The sequence below is a fragment of the Salmo salar genome, chromosome 02 (assembly GCF_965601325.2).
Source record: "Salmo salar chromosome 02, fSalSal1, whole genome shotgun sequence".
Lineage (NCBI taxonomy): Eukaryota > Metazoa > Chordata > Actinopteri > Salmoniformes > Salmonidae > Salmo > Salmo salar.
The window spans coordinates 22,010,001-22,024,019 of record NC_138292.1 but is presented as its reverse complement, the minus strand read 5'-3'; the positions used below and the strand labels follow the sequence as shown (position 1 = coordinate 22,024,019).

The following is a 14,019-nucleotide window of genomic DNA, read 5'->3' as shown; positions in this document are numbered from 1 at the left end:
AAGATAAATGTAAGTCGTAAGTCACATTTGAGGACCAAGATAAATGTAAGTCGTAAGTCGACTTACATTTATCTTGGTCCTCAAATGTTTCTTAAACAGACTACGCACAGCACCGACGCCACACATTTTCAACCAACACCCAACTTCAGGTACAATTATAGAGGTCTGAGGGGTGCATTTATAGGCTCCACATATTCCTGCATACAAAACAATCAATATCAAGGGTCAGTTTGACATTATGTTACAGTATAAAACTTATTTACAAGTGTGATAAATAGCGCTACATTCCCATCCGGACAATAGACAATGAAATAGTTTAGAATTTGAGATCAAATTGAAACTATTTTATGCATGACTGTGTAGCCTCGCCCAGTTCATAAATATGAAATGATGGGAGCGTGCAAAGGGGTGCGGTTTTTCCTGTAGTCGGGAACGGAACCGGAAGTTCCGCCATCTCCTTGTACCATTCGAGCTACAACAGGGTCAGTATAGACTTAATTTAGGTGTTAAGTATGGTATATTGTCAAGAGTTATTAAATGTTATAAGTAATATTGACAGAGTGAACGTTCTATAACCATCAGTTTTATGTTAAGGATGGTGGTGTCACTCGATCAGATCATAAATACTACTCGTATTCTGTTGCCACTTGAACTGCTAGCAACAGGGTTCAACGTTATCTCATCTGTTTGTACTGTTGGCTACTTCAGCTACCTAGCTAGGTAAATAGCAATGATTCATTCAGTGTCGTGACAGGAATACCAATATTTAGTTCGTCGGGTTTCTCTCTCACGCTTTCCCCTTAACCCCCACCACAATTGTAAAACGTTAAAATTGTTCGCGACTGAGAAAGCCAAGGAGACGGGGAGTTAACGGTAAGTAGCTAACGTTTTCCAGCTGATAGCTGGGAGGGTGGTACCAGATAGCTAACGTTAGCCAGCCTATAGCTAACGTTAGCCAGCCTATAGCTAACTAATTAGTTAGTGATCCCTTTTATCTGGTTTGGATGGTCTTCTAAGTTTGCCAACCAAGTAAATTACACTCCCATTTTGTTCTTTGGCAGTAGTATTTCCTGTTGTAATGTTTGCGTTGGTGTTGAATCGCTGTGTAGACTGTTGTGAGAGATGATACCTGGTTAGCATGCTAACTGGGTGGGGGTCTCTGGCTCAGGAGGGTGTGTGACTGTCTGATAGCGACTAGCAAGTGGGAACGAGTGTAGTGGCCACAGTGTCTCTGACATTGTCATGATCGTTACACCGCCCTTGTTTTTCTGGCGTTAGCACAAATATGGGCTAATAGCGCCATAACTTTGGCTTTCAACAGTTTGTTAGCTAGCTTATATTAGACTCAGCCAACTAGTCAAGTTTGTCTGGCTTCAGATAGCTAGTTGCATGTGTATTGCATGTTGGTATTTGATTGCCAATAATGTATCTGCCATTGAATGCAGATTTTATGTCTAGTGTCAGAGTGAAACCAAGCAAGTTCTGATACTTATTCCACTGTAAGCTGTCCTGAATATTTAAATGGCATTAGCTAATCTCCTTATCAACAGTTGAACTTGACAGTACAATAACATAGCTACATGCAACACCCGGACGTCCCCAGTCCTGTAGCATGTAGCTATATTATTGTCAAGTTCAACTTTTGATAAGGAGCTTAGCTAATGCAGTGCTCCACATTATGATGTGTAGGGTTGAGGTCATTGCCATTTTAAATTCAGCACAGGATATGTCTGTTTCAAGAAAAGAAGATCACTTTTTTTTTAGTATTTCTTCATTCTTGAATTGGAATTTCAGGTCTCTTCCTCAATTTACATAGAATTGGCCTGAACCCTGTTGATGTGTTGAATTGTGAGAGATTTGGGCTAAGCTTGTCCCTTATCTACATTCGGTCTTGGTAGATGCCTTGTATGAACTTTGGAACGTTGCTCCAGTAATCTCTAAACTGACTTCAGGGATGGTTATCTCTCTGCTGTGTTATGCAACCTAGTCTCCTATTAATACTGTACAACCTGTCGTCTTCCACTCCTTATTAGTCTGGTCGGCCACACTGCTAGGGGTATTCAGCAGCATTGGAACCATTTTGTCAGAGAAGACAGTCAAGTCATAAAGGAATATGTTGTACCTACATATTAGATGAGTTTGTTAGTCACGTACACAGGCCTGCAGGTGTAATCGCAGGGCACAGTGAAATTCTTAACCTCTGAGCTCCAACAGTGCAGGTCAAAAAGAGAAGTGACTGAAACCCACTAGGATTATTCATGCCACAGCATTGTTAAACAGTCCAGAGTACTAACAGTTCAATGGCGTCAAAATAGTGACACTGTTCAAGCCTGCATGCCATGGCCATGCTCATCTGACAGCATTAAGTGTGTCAGATAGTGAAAGTGAATCAAAGTAAAGTAGGGGCCTGGGAGTTTTTCATAGATGTCAACCATGCCTGTCCTGGTACTGTATGTGTGCACAAGAACATCAAATCTGCTGCGCCCCTGCCCAAAACACTATGCCTAATTCCAATTAAACCCTGCGTGGGCTAAGTTGTGTTTGTAACAGGTGTGTGTGTGTGCTGCCTTTCTCTGTTGACATAAAGGAGCACTATGTCCACTAAAATTGATTGCTGGTTTCATTTTTCTCTTTCACGCAATATCTGCCTATTCTTGATTTCTTGATGTCTCGCTCTCTCTCTTGATGTCTCGCTCTCTCTCTTGATGTCTCGCTCTCTCTCTTGATGTCTCGCTCTCTCTCTTGATGTCTCGCTCTCTCTCTTGATGTCTCGCTCTCTCTCTTGATGTCTCGCTCTCTTGATGTCTCGCTCTCTCTCTCGATGTCTCGCTCTCTCTCTCGATGTCTCGCTCTCTCTCTCTCGATGTCTCGCTCTCTCTCTCTCGATGTCTCGCTCTCTCTCTCTCGATGTCTCGCTCTCTCTCTCTCGATGTCTCGCTCTCTCTCTCTCTCGATGTCTCGCTCTCTCTCTCTCTCGATGTCTCGCTCTCTCTCTCTCTCGATGTCTCGCTCTCTCTCTCTCTCGATGTCTCGCTCTCTCTCTCTCTCGATGTCTCGCTCTCTCTCTCTCTCGATGTCTCGCTCTCTCTCTCTCTCGATGTCTCGCTCTCTCTCTCTCTCGATGTCTCGCTCTCTCTCTCTCTCGATGTCTCGCTCTCTCTCTCTCTCGATGTCTCGCTCTCTCTCTCTCCGATGTCTCGCTCTCTCTCTCTCGATGTCTCGCTCTCTCTCTCTCGATGTCTCGCTCTCTCTCTCTCGATGTCTCGCTCTCTCTCTCTCGATGTCTCGCTCTCTCTCTCTCTCGATGTCTCGCTCTCTCTCTCTCTCGATGTCTCGCTCTCTCTCTCTCTCGATGTCTCGCTCTCTCTCTCGATGTCTCGCTCTCTCTCGTGCTCGCTCGATGTCTCGCTCTCTCTCTCTCTCTCTCGATGTCTCGCTCTCTCTCTCTCTCTCTCTCGATGTCTCGCTCTCTCTCTCTCTCTCTCGATGTCTCTCTCTCTCGATGTCTCGCTCTCTCTCTCTCTCTCTCGATGTCTCGCTCTCTCGTGCTCGTGCTCGTCTCTCGATGTCTCGCTCTCTCTCTCTCTCTCTCGATGTCTCGCTCTCTCTCTCTCTCTCTCGATGTCTCGCTCTCTCTCTCTCTCTCTCGATGTCTCGCTCTCTCTCTCTCTCTCTCGATGTCTCTCTCTCTCTCTCTCTCGATGTCTCGCTCTCTCTCTCTCTAGATGTCTCGCTCTCTCTCTCTCTAGATGTCTCGCTCTCTCTCTCTCTCGATGTCTCGCTCTCTCTCTCTCTCGATGTCTCGCTCTCTCTCTCTCTCGATGTCTCGCTCTCTCTCTCTCTCGATGTCTCGCTCTCTCTCTCTCTCGATGTCTCGCTCTCTCTCTCTCTCGATGTCTCGCTCTCTCTCTCTCTCGATGTCTCGCTCTCTCTCTCTCTCGATGTCTCGCTCTCTCTCTCTCTCGATGTCTCGCTCTCTCTCTCTCTCGATGTCTCGCTCTCTCTCTCTCTCGATGTCTCGCTCTCCTCTCTCTCGATGTCTCGCTCTCTCTCTCGATGTCTCGCTCTCTCTCTCGATGTCTCGCTCTCTCTCTCGATGTCTCGCTCTCTCTCTCTCTCTCTCTCGATGTCTCGCTCTCTCTCTCTCTCGATGTCTCGCTCTCTCTCTCTCTCGATGTCTCGCTCTCTCTCTCTCTCGATGTCTCGCTCTCTCTCTCTCTCGATGTCTCGCTCTCTCTCTCTCTCGATGTCTCGCTCTCTCTCTCTCTCGATGTCTCGCTCTCTCTCTCTCTCGATGTCTCGCTCTCTCTCTCTCTCGATGTCTCGCTCTCTCTCTCTCTCTCTCGATGTCTCGCTCTCTCTCTCTCTCTCGATGTCTCGCTCTCTCTCTCTCTCTCCGATGTCTCGCTCTCTCTCTCTCTCTCTCGATGTCTCGCTCTCTCTCTCTCTCGATGTCTCGCTCTCTCTCTCTCTCTCTCGATGTCTCGCTCTCTCTCTCTCTCTCTCGATGTCTCGCTCTCTCTCTCTCTCTCTCGATGTCTCGCTCTCTCTCTCTCTCTCTCGATGTCTCGCTCTCTCTCTCTCTCTCTCGATGTCTCGCTCTCTCTCTCTCTCTCTCGATGTCTCGCTCTCTCTCTCTCTCTCTCGATGTCTCGCTCTCTCTCTCTCTCTCTCGATGTCTCGCTCTCTCTCTCTCTCTCTCTCGATGTCTCGCTCTCTCTCTCTCTCTCTCTCGATGTCTCGCTCTCTCTCTCTCTCTCTCTCTCTCTCTCTCTCTCTCGATGTCTCGCTCTCTCTCTCTCTCGATGTCTCGCTCTCTCTCTCTCTCGATGTCTCGCTCTCTCTCTCTCTCGATGTCTCGCTCTCTCTCTCTCTCGATGTCTCGCTCTCTCTCTCTCTCGATGTCTCGCTCTCTCTCTCTCTCGATGTCTCGCTCTCTCTCTCTCTCGATGTCTCGCTCTCTCTCTCTCTCGATGTCTCGCTCTCTCTCTCGATGTCTCGCTCTCTCTCTCGATGTCTCGCTCTCTCTCTCTCTCTCTCTCGATGTCTCGCTCTCTCTCTCTCTCTCTCGATGTCTCGCTCTCTCTCTCTCTCTCTCTCGATGTCTCGCTCTCTCTCTCTCTCGATGTCTCGCTCTCTCTCTCTCTCTCGATGTCTCGCTCTCTCTCTCTCTCTCTCGATGTCTCGCTCTCTCTCTCTCTCTCTCGATGTCTCGCTCTCTCTCTCTCTCTCTCGATGTCTCGCTCTCTCTCTCTCTCTCTCGATGTCTCGCTCTCTCTCTCTCTCTCTCGATGTCTCGCTCTCTCTCTCTCTCTCTCGATGTCTCGCTCTCTCTCTCTCTCTCTCGATGTCTCGCTCTCTCTCTCTCTCTCTCGATGTCTCGCTCTCTCTCTCTCTCTCTCGATGTCTCGCTCTCTCTCTCTCTCTCTCGATGTCTCGCTCTCTCTCTCTCTCTCTCGATGTCTCGCTCTCTCTCTCTCTCTCTCGATGTCTCGCTCTCTCTCTCTCTCGATGTCTCGCTCTCTCTCTCTCGATGTCTCGCTCTCTCTCTCTCGATGTCTCGCTCTCTCTCTCTCTCTCTCTCGATGTCTCGCTCTCTCTCTCTCTCTCTCTCGATGTCTCGCTCTCTCTCTCTCTCTCTCTCTCTCTCTCGCTCTCTCTCGATGTCTCGCTCTCTCTCTCTCTCTCTCTCTCTCGATGTCTCGCTCTCTCTCTCTCTCTCGATGTCTCGCTCTCTCTCTCTCTCTCGATGTCTCGCTCTCTCTCTCTCTCTCGATGTCTCGCTCTCTCTCTCTCTCTCGATGTCTCGCTCTCTCTCTCTCTCTCGATGTCTCGCTCTCTCTCTCTCTCTCGATGTCTCGCTCTCTCTCTCTCTCTCGATGTCTCGCTCTCTCTCTCTCTCTCGATGTCTCGCTCTCTCTCTCTCTCTCGATGTCTCGCTCTCGATGTCTCTCTCTCGATGTCTCGCTCTCGATGTCTCTCTCTCGATGTCTCGCTCTCTCTCTCTCGATGTCTCGCTCTCTCTCTCTCGATGTCTCGCTCTCGATGTCTCGCTCTCTCTCTCGATGTCTCGCTCTCTCTCTCTCGATGTCTCGCTCTCTCTCTCTCGATGTCTCTCAAATTCAAGCTGCTTTATTGGCATGAAAAACATTGTCAATATTGCCAAATCAACAATGTATACAATATACATTGTAATACAATTATAAACAATAATAATATAAAATGGCAGTAAATAATACAAAATTAAATATAAAAATAATAACAATAAAACAGTAGTTAAATAATAGTAAAATAGTAGAATGTAATAAATATAAAAATGGAAAATGAATCTATAACTAACTTATAACTAAATAACGGTCATCTTCACCATTACATCAGTACTACAACTACTATCATAATTACCACTACTACTACCACCACCATCACTAAACTGTTATCATTACCATTACTACCCATACCACTACTATTTGGAATGATAAACAACAATAATAATAGAAATAACAATAACAGTAATAACAATAATAGTAATAATAAGTAAGTTACTGCTTACTATGCAGATGTTATTATTCAGAGTCCCTCAGGCTATGGCAGGCAAATACATATTTGGCTGCAAGAGGAGCCATTGCTCCTTCGCCCATGTGTATTTTTAGTTTTTCCTCTGGGTTTAATAAGTTCAAATTTGGAATAAATGTAGTCATTTCTGTGAACAAGGAATCTCTTTGTGAGGAATATTTATCACAGTAAAGGAGAAAGTGCATCTCTGTCTCTACCTCCCCTGTCGTGCAGTGACCACATACACGCTCCTCTTTGGGTAGCCATGTCTTTTTATGTCTGCCGGTTTCTATTGCCAATCGGTGGTCACTCAGCCTGTACTTGGTAAGGATCTGTCTCTGCTTCGTATCTCTGACAGAGTAGAGATAATCAGCCAATTCATATTCTCTGTTTAGGGTCAGATAGCAATTTAGTCGGCTTTGGGATTTTGTTTTGTTTTTCCAATGTTGTAAATATGAGTTCTTTGATTGGTTCATGATTTTGTTTATTTGAATTCTTTCTTTTGAAGCAGTGCTGGTGTCAGCTTGGTTGGTGAGGTCCAACACCAGCTGACTGAGAGGGCTCGTTTCTGGGCTCAGCTCTTGGGTTTGGAGTGCTTTAAATTGCAGACTTGAATTTGGACTTGAATTTAGATGTAGCCAAAATTTTAATGATCTTTTCTGTATTTTCATTATTACTGGAAAGCGGCCCAATTCTGCCCTACATGCATTAGTTGGTGTATTTCTCTGGACTTGTAGGATTTTCCGACAGAATTCAGCATGTAGGGCTTCAATTGGATGTTTGTCCCACATTTTAAAGTCCAGTTTATTGAGTGGCCCCCAAACCTCACTTCCGTAAAGAGCTATTGGTAGGATTACACTGTCAAATATTTTGGTCCAAATTCTAATTGGGATGTTGATTTTGAATAATTTCATTTTTATCGCATACAATGCTCTGCGGGCTTTTTCTTTGAGTGCATTCACTGCCATATTAAAGTTTCCTCATGCAGATATGGTCAGACCAAGGTAGGTGTAATTTTTAGTGTGTTCAATGATGGTGTTGTTCAGGGAGAATTTATATTTGTGTTTCTGACATCTGGTTTTCTTTTGGAAAATCATGATTTTCGTTTTTGGGAAATTTACTGCCAGGGCCCAATTATGGCAATATTGCTCTAGAATATTAATGTTCTGTTGAAGACCTTCTTTGGTTGGTGATAGAAGTACCAAGTCATCAGCAAATAGCAGGTATTTAACCTCTGTGTCAAATAGTGTGAGTCCTGGAGCTGGAGAATGGTCCAACATGTCTTCTAATTCATTGATATAAATGTTGAAAAGGTTTGGACTCAAACTGCAGCCTTGTCTCACACCTTGACATTGTGAAAATAATTCTGTTCTTTGTTTTTTGATTTTTATTGCACATTTATTTTCTGTGTACATACATTTTATTAAGTCATACACCTTACCACCAAGCCCACTTTGGAGAATTTTGTAGAATAGCCCTTCATGCCAAATAGAATCAAATGCTTTTTTAAAGTCAATAAAGCAAGCAAAGATTTTGTCCTCTTTTTTTGGTGGACTGTTTATTAATTAGTGTGTGTAAGGTGTATATATGGTCAGTAGTGTGATGGTTAGGGAGAAAGCCAATTTGACATTTACTTATTACATTTTTTTCTTGAAGAAAGGTTTGAATTCTTGAATTCAAAATGCTACAGAAAACCTTTCCCAAGTTACTGTTTACGCAAATTCCCCTGTAATTATTGGGGTCTGATTTGTCTCCACTTTTGTGGATAGGGGAGATGAGCCCCTGGTTCCAGACATCAGGGAAGCAGCCAGAAGTTAAAACCATGTTGAACAATTTAAGCACAGCATTTTGCAACTCAGGTGTGCTGTTTTTCAGCATTTCATTTCTGATGTTGTCTAGACCACAAGCCTTCTTTGATTTAAACTTTGTTGGGTTATTGGGTAATCTAATGGATTTTGGTTGTTTTTAATGACTGATTCAAGGATGTTCAATTTTGCTTTAATTTCTAATTGGTTCTGTTGTAAGTCTTTTTGTGGGATGTTTTTCTATAGATTATCAAAATAAGTTTTCCAAATTCCTACATCTTGAATGGCTAATTCTTGTGGCTTTTAAATTGTTCCACATGTCCCAGAACTGATTTTGGTCAATTGTGTTTTCAATTTCATCAAGTGTCTTGTTGGTATAATTCAATTTCTTGCGTTTCAGTGTTTGTTTATACTGTTTCAGAGTTTCAAAGTATTCATATCGTAGCTCTGGGTTGTTTTGCTGCTTATGTTTTTCATTTGACATTTGTCTTAGGTGTTTTCTAATTGTTTTACATTCATTATCAAACCATTTATCAGAAACATTTTGTTTTTTGTTTCTGATGTTGCATTTCTTTGGTTTTCTCAAATTTGCTTTCGATGCTGCTTTTTGGAATATGCAGTTGATGTTTTGAGTAGCCGAATTGACACCATCTTTATTGTTTTGGTATTGTGAGTTATTGAAAAACTGTATAGAGTTAATTTCATTTGAGTTCAACGTTTCAATGAATCTCTCTGCACTGTTTGGAGCCCATCTGTACGATGGGTTTATGTTGTAGAGTTTATTGGGCTGTTTTTTTGAATGAGTATTGCCGGTTAATTTCTTCAGAAACACGTTGATCTGACAATAGTGTCTGTGGTCTGTCAGTGAATGCACTAATGGAGGAGGGGTCGATGTCAGTGATGGCATAATCGACTACACTTGTCCCAAGAGCTGAGCAGTAAGTAAACCGACCTAAAGAGTCCCCTCTGATTCTACCATTAAGCATGTACAGGCCTAAGGCTCGACAGAGATGCACTAACTCCTTCCCATTTTTGTTTGGTATTTGGTCAGGACTGTTTCTATTATTTATAATAGGGCTGTACAAGGAGGGGTGTCCAAATATGTGGTGGTTACCTCCCGCATCAGTGTAGTCAGGCTCAGAACCTGTTCTTGCATTGAAATCTCCACAAAGAAGCACTTTCCCCTCTGCCTGAAATGTAATGATTTCTATGTGGAGATTGTCGAAAAACTGATCATCATAATATGGTGAATCTGAAGGAGGAGCATAAGCTGCACATGTGTATACATCATTGTCACAGTAGATTGTACCTTTAAGTTTTAGTCAAATGTGACTGGTACCTTTTTTCATTTCATTCAGTGCTAAGTCCTGCTTATGCCAAATGATGATTCCACCTGAGTCTCGGCCCCGTTTAACATTTTTATGTTTGATTGATGGTAGTAAACTTTCTGTATAGCCTGAGGGACACTGAGTATCTATGTCTCCACGACACCATGTTTCCAGTAGGATTAGGATGTCCTGTCCCTTGACGTTTTTAATCCATTCTGGATTTGTTGTTTTATAACCAAAATGTGAAGAGTATAGGCCCTGGATATTCCAAGAGCTGATAGTTAATGATCTCATTTATAATAAGTGATATTCACTGGTTTGAGTAAAGTACATTGGGAAAAAAAACTAAATAATAACATGCATACATATACATACATACATACATACATACATACATACATACATACATACATACATACATACATACATACATACATTACTATAATACCGGTGCCAATAAAATTAATAATAGTTGTAAACAAATGAATAAGAATGGAATAAGATTGTACAATGCAACCGTGTGTGTGTGTGTGTGAATTAAAGAGTCTGTCTAGCTCAGTAGTCTGCATATTAGTTGCAGTAGTTGGCGCACCTCTCCTATCTCTGATTGTTCTAGGTGTCTTTTGCCAGAGGTTACCTCAGCATATGTAGGCTGATGATCTGAATGATACATGGTGTGGACTGCATCATGTGGTGTACTTCTCTGAAGGACAGTGTTCTGTCCGACCCTGGAGTAGTGGTCAGAGCTGTGTTGTGATGGGCCTGGTCTAGTAGAGCTGTGTTGTGATGGGCCGGGTCTAGTAGAGCTGTGATGGGCCAGGTCCAGTAGAGCTTTGTTGTGATGGGACGGGTCCAGTAGAGCTGTGTTGTGATGGGACGGGTCCAGTAGAGCTGTGTTGTGATGGGACGGGTCCAGTAGAGCTGTGTTGCGATGGGACGGGTCCAGTAGAGCTGTGTTGCGATGGGACGGGTCCAGTAGAGCTGTGTTGCGATGGGACGGGTCCAGTAGAGCTGTGTTGCGATGGGACGGGTCCAGTAGAGCTGTGTTGCGATGGGACGGGTCTAGTAGAGCTGTGTTGCGATGGGACGGGTCTAGTAGAGCTGTGTTGCGATGGGACGGGTCCAGTAGAGCTGTGTTGCGATGGGACGGGTCTAGTAGAGCTGTGTTGCGATGGGACGGGTCCAGTAGAGCTGTGTTGCGATGGGACGGGTCCAGTAGAGCTGTGTTGCGATGGGACGGGTCCAGTAGAGCTGTGTTGCGATGGGACGGGTCTAGTAGAGCTGTGTTGCGATGGGACGGGTCTTGTAGAGCTGTGTTGCGATGGGACGGGTCTAGTAGAGCTGTGTTGCGATGGGACGGGTCTAGTAGAGCTGTGTTGCGATGGGACGGGTCTAGTAGAGCTGTGTTGCGATGGGACGGGTCTAGTAGAGCTGTGTTGCGATGGGACGGGTCTGGTCTAGTAGAGCTGTGTTGTGATGGGCCTGGTCTAGTAGAGCTGTGCTGTAATAAGCCGTGTCTGTCTCTTTTCTCCTGGGGATGGTGGAGGTACTGTTGTTTCAGAAGGTGGGGCGGGGGACCTCTGTTGCTGGGGTGATGGGTGTGTGGGTCCCTGCCAAGTGTTGCATCTTTTAGGTCCTTGGCAAAGGTTGTGATACTGTCCTGATCCAGATGTACATTATGGTATAAGTGTTGACATGTCAGAGTGGGGTGGTGAGCCGTTCTGACGTTGAGCAGTGAGGCACAGTCCACAGTGATCTGTTGATTTATATTGTTGATCAACTGTCCTGGGAAGTCTTTTCTTGGTAGGAGGGTGGACACAACTATATTGCTTGTTGGGAACATAGCCTGTGCCCGTTCTGCCACTCTTCTCACTGCCCCAGATACATTTTCACCTTTGGCATGAAGGTGGTTTGTGCCAGTGTGGATGATGATGTTGTCAATCCTGGTCAGACTGAGTAGCTGCATTGCATTGTCAGTTGTAGGACACCAGAATTTAAACACCTGGTGTCTAGGGAATCATCTTTCCTGGACTAAGAACTTCCCATTTGAATCAATAAGGATTGCAGTTGTGGGTGATTGTCTGGGTGGAGCAGACTGGGAGGCTGGTATTCTGACCTGGGCTGGAGCAGACTGGGAGGCTGGTATTCTGACCTGGGCTGGAGCAGACTGGGAGGCTGGTGCAGTGTCATCAGGCTGTGTGGTGGAGGCCATGCTGGTCTCAGGTTCTGCTTGTGTTATGCCAAGCTTGTCGACATGTTCTCTAGATGCAGAGGACATAATGACTCGCTGTTGGTTGAGGGTGTCAATGTACCTCTCTCTTTGTTCTAGCTCCTTTCTTGTTGTGCTCAGAAGGTCTCTGAGGTCGTCATTTGTCTGACTCAGTTTGTCCATTCTGCTTTCTAATTTAGCAATAGATGCTCTGCTCTCCTCCCTGAACTGTTTCATCTCTTCTTTTAGTTTCTGGACAGTGTCCTCCTCTTGAAGCTTGTTCTCTCTGAGTTCTATGACCTCGGCTTCGACTAGAGAGAGGGTGTTGTGGAAACGTTGCATAGCAGGTGTTCTTGGTGTTGTAGGCATGTCCTTGGCTCTGTCTGCTGCAGGTGAGGTAGGTAGAGGGACACTGAGGGCTTCTTGCTGGGTCACAGAGACCGTTGGGGCCTGCTTTTCTCCATCTCCCTCCTTGACCTTTTCCTCAGTTTCTGAGATGATTTCAGCTTCTGCTTTTAGGGTAGCAAACCTATTCTCAAAGGCCTGGAGGCTTGAATCATTGCCTTGTATCAATACAGTTCCATTATTATATAAGTTCACTGTTTGATACGTGTTGCTCTGGTCAGCTTCTTCAAAAATGCTGATCTGACAGCCTTGGCTGATGCCTCTCTTTTTTTGAGTAAGGGAAATAATAACCCTTTTCCATATGTGTCCTCGTTTGGTATTAAAATTAAAATTTGCTCTTGTTTTGCAACTGGTAAGATCTGCAAACAGGCATTCATGGTTCTGTCCCATCAACAAACCTTTTAAACTATTCTTAGCTTTCTCTGTTTGGATGTCTGGTGGGTAAACAATTTCCATAGCAACGCTGGTGATATTGGCTACAATGTTGCAATAGAAGCATTGTTTCTTGTATTATTGTCTCTTGTGTCTTTAGAGAACTGTTTCACTTTGTCCTTTTTCTTCTGTCCTGATTTTGTCTTTCTTTTCTTCTGTTAACTTGATATTCTTTGTTATTCTTCGCTAGCTAGCTAGCTTCTTCCAGGAGAGTCCCTAGCAACTGGTAAACAATTCAGCTAGCTAAGATAACTGTACAATTTTATGAAAAATAGTTACTTTTTCAAAAGCCTATCTTCTTTGTTTGTTGCTTGTTTTGTCTCCTATTCAGTCTTGCAGTTTTCTTTTGCTTTTTTCCAATGTACTTCACTCTAAAAATCATGCAAATTTCAATATTTGTAGGAGCTCATTTTTCAGCAGCTGCTGCTTTGGAACTCTCTCGATGTCTCTCTCTCTCGATGTCTCTCGACTCTCGATGTCTCTCGACTCTCGATGTCTCTCGACTCTCGATGTCTCTCGACTCTCGATGTCTCTCGACTCTCGATGTCTCTCTCTCTCGATGTCTCTCTCTCTCGATGTCTCTCTCTCTCGATGTCTCTCTCTCTCGATGTCTCTCTCTCTCGATGTCTCTCTCTCGATGTCTCTCTCTCGATGTCTCTCTCTCTCTCGATGTCTCTCTCTCTCTCTCTCGATGTCTCTCTCTCTCTCTCTCGATGTCTCTCTCTCTCTCTCTCGATGTCTCTCTCGATGTCTCTCTCTCTCTCTCTCGATGTGTCTCTCGATGTGTCTCTCGATGTCTCTCTCTCTCTCTCTCTCGATGTCTCTCTCGATGTCTCTCTCTCTCTCTCTCGATGTCTCTCTCGATGTCTCTCTCTCTCTCTCGATGTCTCTCTCGATGTCTCTCTCTCTCTCTCGATGTGTCTCTCGATGTCTCTCTCTCTCTCTCTCTCGATGTCTCTCTCTCTCTCTCTCTCGATGTCTCTCTCTCTCTCTCTCTCGATGTCTCTCTCTCTCTCTCTCTCTCTCTCGATGTCTCTCTCGATGTCTCTCTCTCTGTCTCTCTCGATGTCTCTCTCTCTCTCGATGTCTCTCTCTCTCTCGATGTCTCTCTCTCTCTCGATGTCTCTCTCTCTCGATGTCTCTCTCTCTCTCTCTCTCTCGATGTCTGTCTCTCTCTCTCTCGATGTCTGTCTCTCTCTCTCTCTGTCTCTCTCTGTCTCGCTCTCTCTCTCTCTCTCTCTCTCTCTCTCTCGATGTCTCTCTCTATCTCTCTCTCGATGTCTGTCTC

The 14,019-nt window shown here is 44.6% G+C and overlaps 1 protein-coding gene across 4 annotated transcripts in view; it reads left to right on the top strand.

Moving 5' to 3' along the window:
- Positions 1-412: 412 nt before the first annotated feature.
- The window catches only part of LOC106605818 (epsin-1), a 75,143-nt gene continuing 61,536 nt past the window's right edge, over positions 413-14,019 (top strand). For 2 of the 4 annotated variants that reach the window (XM_045699930.2, XM_045699926.2), the window contains exon 1: positions 445-873. The gene's annotated coding sequence lies outside the window, so the exon portion shown is untranslated. Of the gene's footprint in view, positions 874-14,019 lie in introns of all 4 variants that reach the window. The other 2 variants (XM_045699928.2, XM_045699935.2) reach the window with 2 other exon arrangements.